An 11,764-nucleotide genomic window follows, 5' to 3' on the forward strand; every position below is an offset into this window, starting at 1 on the left:
CTTCTCTAAACATGCTAAGTATATTAACTCATTTAATCTTTGCAATGACCTTATGATGAAAGAGCCATTATTATCCTCATCTTTTAGTTTGGTTAACTGGTTCAAAGAGGTTAAGTAATATTCCCAAATCTTTGTAGCCAGTAGGTGGCAAAACTGGGGTTTAAAAATCAGACAATTTGACATCAGTAATGAGGCCTGGTAGGGCTTCCCTGGTGGCTTAGACAGTAAAGAATCTGCCTGCAATGCGGGAGACCTGGGTTCAATCCCTAGGTCGGGAAGATGCCCTGGAGGAGGGCATGGCAACCCACTCCAGTGTTCTTGCCTGGAGGATCCCCATGGACAGAGGAGCCTGGCAGGCTACAGTCCATGGAGCTGCAAAGACTCAGACGTGACTGAGTGATTAAGCACAGCACAGTGAGGCCTAGAGAAGTTAGATGACTTGACTTACTGAAGGCCGTTGCTAATAAATGGTTGTGTTTCTCTTCCTCCAGGTATGGGCATGTTTGTTATAAATTTATTTACTAGATCTCAGAGAATTTTAGACAAAATTGGACACCTTAGACATATTTGTAGCATACCTCTTTTTGTATGGATGATGACATGACTGAGAAAAGAAAGTTGTATATGACCTTCTCCAAAGTCACACATCTGGTCAGAGGCAGGCCCTGGATGAGATCCCAGTTCTCCTGAACCCAGGTCCTTTTGTCATTAGCCTCTTCCTTAAAGATCAGTACAAAGCCAGATGTGGTGGAATTTAGGATCCTCGGAGATAGAAGACGAATAACCTTGTATTGAAGAGGGGGATTCTGAAAGGGAAGTAAAAGCTGAAGGAGACATAACTGTTTTTCTTTAAGTTTGGATCACAAAGCATGCATGTCTGACAGGGCCCCAGACCTACTCTAGTTCCAGTGAATTCTTGCATTCACAGGTGACTGAGGCAGCATGAGAATTCCATGCGTGTTATGTGTCTGGATCTACTGAATCAAAATCTTGGAGGCTGTGGCTGAGGAATCTGTTTTTTGAAACTTCTCCAGATGATTCCCTAATGTGTTAAAAAGAAAACCAAAATATTGCTGGAGACTCAGATACAATATATTTTCATGAAGGTAATTTTGTCTTAGAACAGGTTTTCTCAAGCTGTTCATACTATGTAACCCTCCTTTTCCTGGCATCTATTCAGTGATTGTCTAAGTTGTCTCAGGCTGCAGTAACAAAATAACATAGACTGGGTGGCTTAAACAAACAAAAAAATTATGCCTCACAGCTCTGGGAAGTCCAAGATCAGTGTTCCAGCAGGGTTTGGTTTCTGGTGAGAGCTTTCGTCCTAGCTTGCTGACAGCCATGCTCCTTTGTGTCCTCACATGGTGGAGAGAGAGAGAGATCTCTGGTGTCTCTCCCCTTTTATAAGGATACCAGTTCCATGGGATCAGGGCTTCCCTTTATGATTTTCTTTAACCTTATATGTCTTCTTAGAGGCCCTTTCTCCAGTACAGTCACGTGAGGGTTAGGGCTTTGACATGGATTTTAGTGGGACAGTTTGGTCCATTGCAGTGGCACACAAAGCCAGTCTCGTTGTCAACAACAGTGACATAGGAAACATATAGAGTTTTCTAGCTTCCTTTCACTACAGTTTTTTAACACTTTGTTTCCTTTTTCACTTTTTCAATTGCAAAGCAGAAATTTAAAAAAAATCAGTGACATCAAGGAATAAAGTTCTTTAGTAAGTGTCAAAGTGATACAATCAGTTATTTGATAGGACATATCAGAGTAGTCCTCGTGTCCAGAATAGCAGAATATATAGTCCCATTATTTTAATTTTTGAAACACTTCCTTGGAATAACACACATTTATAATTTGTTCAGCGATTAAAGTAATTATTTTATAATTCAAGTAAAATTTTTTTAGTTAACATATAATTAAGATTCTTATGAATTTAATCTTAGTGATAATAAACATGATATACATATAGCAGGGTTGCGTTCTCCCTTCCCTTACCTCCTGCCATTTCTCAGGCTTGAAATATACCAAAGTAAAAATAACTAAGAAGGGCCTTGGAAAGCACCTTAAAAGGTGCCGGAAAAGAGACAGAGGCTTTAATTTGTTTTGTAGCACAATAGTAAAACAGGGGGTATGTCAAAAAAAAGGTCTGCTTTGGCAATGTGGAAGTTCAGTTTGTCTTATAGATAACCCAGCCTGACTCTAATGGGGCCTTTCCCCTCACTCCATCCCCCCTTCCTCCAGCCACATCTAGAGATCCATAAGAGAAACCAGATGGGCATGACCTACTTTGAAAGTTGGGAAGAAAAAGAAACAGATTTGGCTTGGGCACAGTTGGGAAGCAAAGAGGAAGTGAAGGAAGGGGAGAAGAGTAAGAATGTAAAAAAGGGGTGTGTTGAAGAAAATGACTGGCCATTTGAAGTGAATCAGAGGAACTAAATGGAAGACCTTCTCCTTACACTGTGCTAAATCGCTTCAGTTGTGTCTGACTCTTTGTAAACCTATGAGCTATAGCCCGCCAGGCTCCTCTGTCCCTGGGATTCTCCAGGCAAGAATACTGGAGTAGGTTGCCATGCCCTCCTCCAGGGGATCTTCCCGACCCAGGGATCAAACCCACGTCTCTTAGGACTCCTGCATTGGCAGGAGGGTTCTTTACCACTAGCGCCACCTGGGAAGTCCCTCCCACTGTACCTGTAGAGCAGTTTTTCCATTCAGATCAGAAACAATGCAAAAATATCTCCTCTCTCCACTCCTTTTCAAAGTTGTACCAGAAGTCTTTCCTAATGCAATAAGACAAGGAAAGAAAATAAAGGATACATTATTTGGGAAGGAAGAAATAAAACTGTCTTTGTAAATAATGCAACTGTCTATATAGAAAATCCAAAACAATCAGCCAAAAAAGAGAAAAGAAAAAAATCCTCCAGGAATAAGAGCAATTACAGCGCAGTTGTAGGATACAGGGTGTTATATGCAATCCTTTTCTCTGTGAATAACCCAGTGCTGGTGGGACTCATCATTCCCAATAAACAAGGAACCAAAATGATCTAATATCATGATATTTTAGTTTTTAAACGTTAGTTTTTGCTGTATTATAGACATTTTGATGGGAATTTGGTTAGAAGAATGCAAGTTACATATATGATTAAAAGCAAGCACATCTTGGGGTATGGTGGCTCTTTGTTCTCAGTTGAGTGAGAAAGCAACTGAATGACTGGTGGTGACAGTACTTACCTGATACTCACAATCATCATTCATTCAAGGGAGCTCAGAGTCCTTCAGATTGTGCTGTTTTTCAGTACAAAAATTTAAGTAAATGTTTTGCCTACTGATTTTGGAAAAATAATGGAAACAGTAAACATGGCTCTCTTTAAGGACATGAAGCCCCAGAACAACTGCATGCAAGGGAAAATGCTGAGCCAGTGAAATTTGTCAGTGTGATACTTGCAGGAAGACAGAGGGTTGGCACAGTGGGAGGCTGGAGATTCGTCATCAGTCATGAGAAATAAATTCTCAGTCACTTAGTGCTCAGGGCAGGTAAAAGAAATATCAACCACTGCAATGAACACTTGCATCTAATTGTGTTCACCACTTTACATGGATTTTGTTTTCACTTACTCTTTTCAGGGACACCCAGAAGAAACCTTCCTATCTTTATCTTCATTTCATAGCTAAGGAGACTAAGGCCAAGGAGGTTAATACATTGCCGAAGGCTACAATGCTAGTAGAGAGGAGTCGATTCCGAAGCCAAGTACCGTGACTCTAGCATATGGGTTTTATACTTCCACACTCTCCATTTATTATTTGATATGTAAATGGAATGTCACATTGTTTTGAATTCATGATGTGCCCTGCAAAGGGCCTGGGGCAAGTTCCAGCTTGTCACTTGGTGCAGGCTGGCACTCATGAGCAGGTCGGTGGCTTACACTCACCTCTTGTGTCTTCAGCATTCCGTGCTTGACCTGGGCACGGTGGCACTCATCATGGGGCTGTGCTCCAGCAGCAGAACTCCTCCTCCCTTTGCTCAACCTTTTAATGAGGGGAGAGTAAGAGCACCTGGTAAAACAGGAGACAAGTACCTGTTTAATGCATGTTGGGAAATGTCAACTGCCCAGCACCTACAAGCTATATGGTGTCTCTGTTCTCTGAGATGTCAAGTTCAGGTGCAGTCCCTCCAGCTGGGAAAAGGGGATGTCATTGCTCCCAACTAGCTCATTGCCCTGAGTACGAGCTTCCTATAATATTGTAACAAAGTACCACAAACTGGATGACTTAGAACAGTAGAAATGTATCCCTCACCGTTCTTGAGGCTAAAAGTTCAAAAATCAAGGTGTTAGCAGAGTACTGCTTCATCTGAACCTTTGGGCAGAACTTTCCCTTGCCTTTTCCTAGCTGCTCATGGTGGCCACAGTCCCTCACGTTCCTTGGCTTGTAGCTGCATCACTGTGGTCTCTGCCTGTGTCATCACATGGTGTTGCCCCTGTGTGTCTGTCTCCACATGACACTTTCCTCTTCTTGTAAGGACTCCAGTCATTTTAGGCTACAGCCCACCATAATGACCTCATCTTAACTGAATTATATCTTAACAAATGTTTCTATTGAATGAAATCACATTCACAGGAACAAGAGCCTGGGACTTCAGTGTATCTTTTGGGGGGACACAAATCAACCCACATTATCTGGTAACCCAGTAAGAGCTTTAGGTTTCTGTGACAGACAATCATCTTTATCTCCACATTCCACAGTGTGTTAGTCCACTGAGGAACATTCCATAATTTAGAGAATGTTATTAATTAAAAAAAAAAAACTTTGGCAAGAAAATATGTAATTAACTTCTGATTGATGGGTATGCATTCATTTTAGGAGTAGAAAGTATGATTTTATGGAGAGAAAAAGATCATCAGAGCTGTCACTTTATAAGCTTACATCTAGCTAGTCAAGTGCCTGAGTTCAGAAGGATTTTTTTTTTGTTTATGAGATCACAAATTCTGCATTTATGGAGTTAAATTTTTTATTCTCATTATAACCAAGGACACTGATCTTGATGGTACCACTGAAAGTAGAAGTAGGATTCTTATTTTTTGAGTTTTTATCAAGCCTGCAGGATGCAAGGTTTCCAACAGTACAAATAAGATGCTGTCTACCTTCAAATGACACTCACCCTTGTTTCCCTCCAGAGATAGGAAAGTACCAGCAAAAACTGTTTGCCCTTGGCAACATGTAATTTAAAAGAATGTACTGTACCAAACAGGAGAGAGGTAAAAGATAAACAGAGAGAATGAGAGAGAGAGAGAAAGGCAAACTCAAATAGCTATATTGCTGCTGCATTCAGTTTGGATAATTTATTCTGTTGTGTAGAGAGGCATTGATAATATGTATTTTGGTTTCATAATTTTTTAAATACTCTTTTACACTAGAATCCATCTTTGCTGCTAATCATTCCCCTTTCAAAGCAAGGCCTGATCTGTCTTCCGAGGGCCAGCTTCATGAGCAGATAGAGAAAATTTATAATCTGGAGCTGACAGTTCAGAGGCTGAGATGACTGCACTGATGTGAGGACAGTGGGTGTTCACCAAGTAACTTGAGATTACACCACATTTCAGGACCACATTGTCTAGAATGCAGAGAAATCCTTAGATACTGCCAGAGGGAGGTAACACAATTGATTGATATAAATGAGACCAAAGAAAGACAACGTTTTGCATCCTGTATCCTAGCTCAGTTAAGGCTTGTAGAGAGTGTACTATAGAAATTGATGCAAAAAAATCAAGATTGCTTAGAAAGCCTAGAAGAACTTCTGTCTCTTTATTTAGGCAGTTCTGACATATTTGTAAATGGTTTTTTTTTTTTTTTTTTTAGATTTAAGAGAAACTTTATTTAGTTTTTTCCTAAAGCAACCTAGTTTAAAAACGAATTGAAAAAAGACGTCAATAGAGAAGAAAAACCTAGACAGACACACACACACACACACACACACAAAGGGAAGACGGCATGGTCAGGGCTGCCGCGTCAGATTCTCTTCATCTTGGAAATGAGGTCGTCACAGATCCTGGTCAGCTCATCATTCTCTTTAGTCTTCTGCTCCACCACCTTCTCCAGGGAGTGGACACGCATCTGCTCCTTCCTCAGGACCGCCTGCAGTGCCATGTCATGCCTTTAGACAGATTTTAATCTAGATGGGTGAGTTATAAATCTCACCCTTTATGCTCCTAGTTTCAGTAACAATGCTGATCTCTATCAAATAATGCTGACCTACTATCAAATTATGATGGAGAGAAAAAAGGCAAGACTTACAAAATTTCAATTGGCAAAGATAATGTGTCATAGGCTACTGAAGTTCCCAAATTGGTTAGTCTCATTCTGTAGAAGTACAGGTGGAATAGTTTTTCCAAATACGCAGAGTTGACCTCATTTCCCCTCTGCTATTGCTTCCTGGGCTGGGGAGCACTAAAGGGACTTGCTTGTTTAATGTGGATTCACTTTATTTTGCTTATTCACTCTTTCAGTTGAACTTGTGCTGTTTTTCTTTGGTCCTTGCTGACTCCTTGAACGGTGGGCATTGCTATGTAGCTTGTAGAAAAACAGTGTTTGTAAAATCCCCCATTGTTTTCTATGTTACCTACATAGAAAATGTTTCTGTGTTACCTGCATAGCATTTCACTTGTTACCTACAGGACAACTTTCAAATGTCTTAGCTTTGCACTCAAGGCCATGTCCAAATATATCTTTTCACTTGTACCTGAAGCTTCAACCAAATACGTCTATTCTTTAGACTGACCCTGAGCCTTTTCTCCCCTAATCCTTTGTGCATGCTGCTTATTCTGCTTGAAGTAAGTCAGAGTTAATGTATTTCAACCCATATTTCAAGTTTCGCTTCTTCATGAAGTCTGTAAGAGATATCTTTTCGATTTAATCTTATGATGATGTCACCTAGGGGACTTGTTTGAAAGAGGCAAAGTAGGCTTTAATCTTGGCAGAGATGTAGTTTTTTGCATATTTTTTTCCCCTTCCCTTGGAAAGAGTCAAAGACCAGCATTCAAGTTTTTTGGCTCAAAAGGAATTAGGGATTATGAGTTGACATTGTATGGTCAGCAAGACCCAGCTAGAAGAATGTCCTGACTGAATGAACTTGTCGTTAGTCCATCCGATGGTAGTCAGAACTCCTGATCGCCTCTTGGTCTGAGGAGGAAGAAAGCCAATAACACATTTCCTCCCTTGCAGCATTTCTGATATAACTGCTTTAGCATTTCTGATATAACACTTGAGCATCAAGAGCAGCTGGTTTTCCTGTGGAAGACAGAAGTCAAGGAGGCAGAGACAGTTTTCATGGTCACGGTCCAGGGCTGCAGCAGTGGCAATACATCCTTTCTCAAAAGGATGTACTATTCTAGTTCTCTCATTGAGACATAATTCTAAAGCCTGAGAGTTTCATCTTTTAGTTGTGGCTTTGGTGTTCTCTCCAGTGCTGTCTTTCAACTTCAAGGCTGATGTCTGGAGGACACTTGGAATAATGGGTCCAGTGGGAGGGTGCACCCTCGATCTTGTCTTTCGCAGCAGATGCACTTTCCATCTAAAATCTTGTTAAGGCTGCACTTTTACAGACACATCTTATTACTGTTTTGGGTTGAAAGTACAGAAGCACTGGTTGCTCCTGTACCTCGGAGGCCTCAAACTGTGGGTCTCTAATTAAACTTAGATTACAGAACACAGGCAGGGAACAGTTCCCTGACTAAGACAGGGTTTCCTTTAATGTCAGGTTGCAGACTTGATAGCTCTGATCTGAGTTATTTCTCCCTATTAGGTTTTACTGAAAGTGACAGGAAAGAGCCAACACATGGATCATTATGAATATCCCAACCATTTCCCCTAACACTGGAGTCCATCAGCATGTGGACATTCTGCCAAAGCAGAGGCAAACATTTGCCTGTTTTGCTCTCCCATTATAAAGATCATCAGTTTTCCAGCTGGCTTGCCTCTGCTAAGCCTTGGCATATTTTGACTCAAGTTCCTAAAGTCACTCTGCTATCAGGTACTGGTTTCTATATCACTACTATTTTATTTGGCTTATTATCAGAAAAATCCAAACAAATAGCTCCAATGATAGAGAAGTTTATTGTTCTTTCATGTAAGGAAATCTAGAGGCAGGCAGTTTTGGGCCAAAACTCAGTCTCTTATTTATCTGCTATGCCATCCTTTGTATGTAGATTGCAGATTTTGAAGTTACTTCACAATCCAAAGGTATTTCCCTGATGGATCATCAGGTAAAGAATCTACCTGCAATGCAGGAGACACAGGAGACTTGGGTTCAATCCCTGGGTTGGGAAGATCCCCTGGAGAGGAAATAGCAACCCATTCGAGTATTCATGGACAGAGAAGCCTGGCAGGCTACAGTCTAAAGGGTTGCAAAGAGACATGACTGAGCGACTAAGTACATAGTCCAAAATGGCATCTGGACTTCCAGACATTTTGTTCAGATTTTACACAAAAAGAGTGCAGGGTACACACTGCTATTAATATACTTAAAATGGATAACCAATAAGAGCCTACTGTATAGCACAGGGAAATCTGCTTAATGTTATATGCAGTCTGGATGGGAGGGGAGTTTGGGGGAGAATGGATGCATATATATGTATGACTGAGTCCCTTTGCTGGTCACCTGAAACTATCACAATATTGTTAATCAGCTATACTCTAATATAAAATAAAAAGTAAAAAAGAAAAAAGGGCAGATGAGAGAAGGGCAAAGGACCTCCTCTCTGTTGAGTCTGCCTAAGAGTGGGTGGAGAATATAGTATTCTAGTTGGCACACTGAGGTCTATAATTCAACCAAGATTCTGTGAGTAGAGAGAAGAAAATGGATTTTGGACAGACAACTACCACACTGTCTTAACGATATCTCTAGCATTTAACCATCCTATGTGGCAAATTCTCAAAATATTTTTAAGCCTCTGAAGGTACATCTTAAATATAGAATACAAAATGCCCCAAGCTACTCATGGCAAAATGATTTGTATTAGTAAAATGTTGCAAACAGCCTAAATATCCACTCTAAGAGCTACAAAATGGAATAATTTGTCATCATGAAATGACAAAGAAGATCTTTATGAAACTATATGGAATCATTTCCAGGATATATTGTTAAAGAAAGCAAGGTGCAAAAGAGGGTATATAGTGCACTATCTTTGTGTAATAAAGAAGGAGAAATAAGAACACACACACACACAACTTGGTTTTTCAAATAGAAATACAGGAATGACAAGCTAGAAACCAATGGAAGTGGTTATATAAGCAGGCAGGTGAGAATTGAGGAAGGTAGACATGTGGGAACTGGAGTTCCCTGAATAAACTTGTAAATGGTTTTGACTTTTGTGATGTAATATTCATGTAAATATTTTATATATTCAAAAAAAGCAAACAAAACAGGTGAAATAAAAAGCAAACATTGAAACTAAATACAGACACAAGCGTCCTTACTTTGTGTAAAGTTGATATCCTCCCTAATACACCAAAGAAGAAATTAATCAAGTGATTTTTGAATACAGTACTTTGATCATGTACACTTAGAAGAAAGTATTTCAAGGCTAAAACAATTACAAACACCTTTGAGCTCTTATTAGATTTTTTTGTTTTTAGTGATATTGGTGGTATAATTTTCAAACTATTTTGTGTAGTAGGACACAGCTAATGAGTGAATATATAGATGTAGGGGGGAAATAATGATTTTCATTGTGGGAGAAGGGAGCTGCAAATATGGGTTGGGAAAAGTTAAGGTAGAACCCTGGGATGTAGATTTGAATTGAAGATAGTGGTATAAACTAATTGTGTATATATTTTCCTTGCTATCTTCATTAAAATGTCTCAGAAGCAGTTCCATCCCAGGAGCAACAAACATACATCATTGATTTTCTTAGGTGAAATAATGGTATTGTGGTTAGCTAAGAGAATATTCTTATTCTTAGGAGATACGTGCTGAATGAAGTAGGGATCATGATGCTTATAACATAGTTTCCAATGGCTCAGAAAAAAGTTAAATAATGTAGATCTTTCTGTTTCTGTCTTTTTCACTCCTTCCCTCACTGGAGAAAGTAAAAGCAAGCAAATGCATAATGTTTTTAACAGTTGAATTTAGGAAAAGGATATATAGGTGGTGATTATTGGCCTCTTCTTTCAACTTTTAAGTAGCTTTAAGCATAGCAAGAATCTCACATTTGGGAAATATCAGGTTGATGAAGGTATGAAACTATTAAAATATATAATTAATTCAAAATTTACTATGAAACTACTATGCTCCCATGCTTATTCATACTGAAACTCACCATGCCTGACACTTTCTATATTTAGTAGTTATATTGTCTGTCCTCTGTACATGCAATGAGCTCCACAAAGCAAGAATTTGGTGTTTGATCACTGCTCTAGACTCAGCATCTAGAATGATGCCTGGCATTGCTAGATGCTCAAGAAAATTACCTATTGAGTAAAAGAAAAAGAAAAGAAAATGTAGGTTAGAAAATTAGCTGGAATCAGCACACACTTTTTGGTATCCATGAATCTTCTCTTTAATCCTTAATGATGCAACATTATACAATACTATAAGCTGGCACATATATATTGCCAGGTGATGTACACTTTGAGGGTGTTGTCAGTATGAACGTGTCCAGCACTCATTTTCAGGACATTCTCTACTATTATTTCTCTGATTTTTAAAAATTACTTTTAGGAAGTTATCATTTTTATTGTCTTTATTTGCTTTATTTTCAGTGGTTGTTTTTACTTACAGTGATATGCTTATACTATTATATTCTTATTAATCAAGTTGAGAGATTACCTACTGACTTCCTGTTTTAATTGATGAGGGTTTATATCTTTTAGGATATCTACCTCCTCTTCTCCAGTATTCCCACTATGGATATAGTCCTACTCTAAGTGACTAAAAGTCAATGCTTGTAAGAATGTATTCATTTATTGTAGAGTTAAATTTTTTCAAAGTGCTCTTTTTTCTTTTCCCCAACTTCCATTCAGTTATGTTTAATGTTTCTAAATGTTCTGCTGTATTTGTATCCCATTTGTTGCCCTCTCCTTTTTTCCTTGGGGGCTTTGGAGTCCTCTTGGTGTCCTGTCTTCTTTGCTCTTGATTGTTGGCCTGATTGTTCTCCATATCTGCCCTTTGGGAACTCTGATTCACCACTTCCTTTAGGTTGAAACCAACAATTTGGGTCTTATTCCATTTCTTTTTCTTGGTTAGTCCTCTTATTTTTTTGGAGCGTCTTGCCAAACAGAATCCTTAGAAAAGGTGCACCTAAGGAGAATTTATTTGAATTAATACATTTACTCCAATACTTTGGCCACCTGATGCGAATAACTGACTCATTGGAAAAGGCCCTGATGCTGGGAAAGATTGAAGGCAGGAGGAGAAGGGGACGACAGAGGATGAGATGGTTAGATGGTATTACTGACTAAATGGACGTGAGTTTGAGCAAGCTCTGGGAGTTGGTGATGGACGGTCACTAACAGTCACGGGGTACTGCAGTCCATGGAGTCGCAGAGTTGGACATAACTGAGTGACTGAACTGAATAGAGCTGAAGGAGAACTTATTTGAATTCATGCCTTTACAAACGTATCTTTTATCTCACACTTGGCTGATAATTCTGCAGAGAATTAATTGCTGAAAATAATTTTTCCCTCATATTTTTGAAGGTTTGGTCTAATGTCCTGTAGCATATAGGATTATGAATGAGAAATGCCATATCATTATTATTTTGGGTAGATAAC

This window comes from Bos mutus, chromosome 9, assembly GCF_027580195.1.
Source record: "Bos mutus isolate GX-2022 chromosome 9, NWIPB_WYAK_1.1, whole genome shotgun sequence".
Classification (NCBI taxonomy): domain Eukaryota; kingdom Metazoa; phylum Chordata; class Mammalia; order Artiodactyla; family Bovidae; genus Bos; species Bos mutus.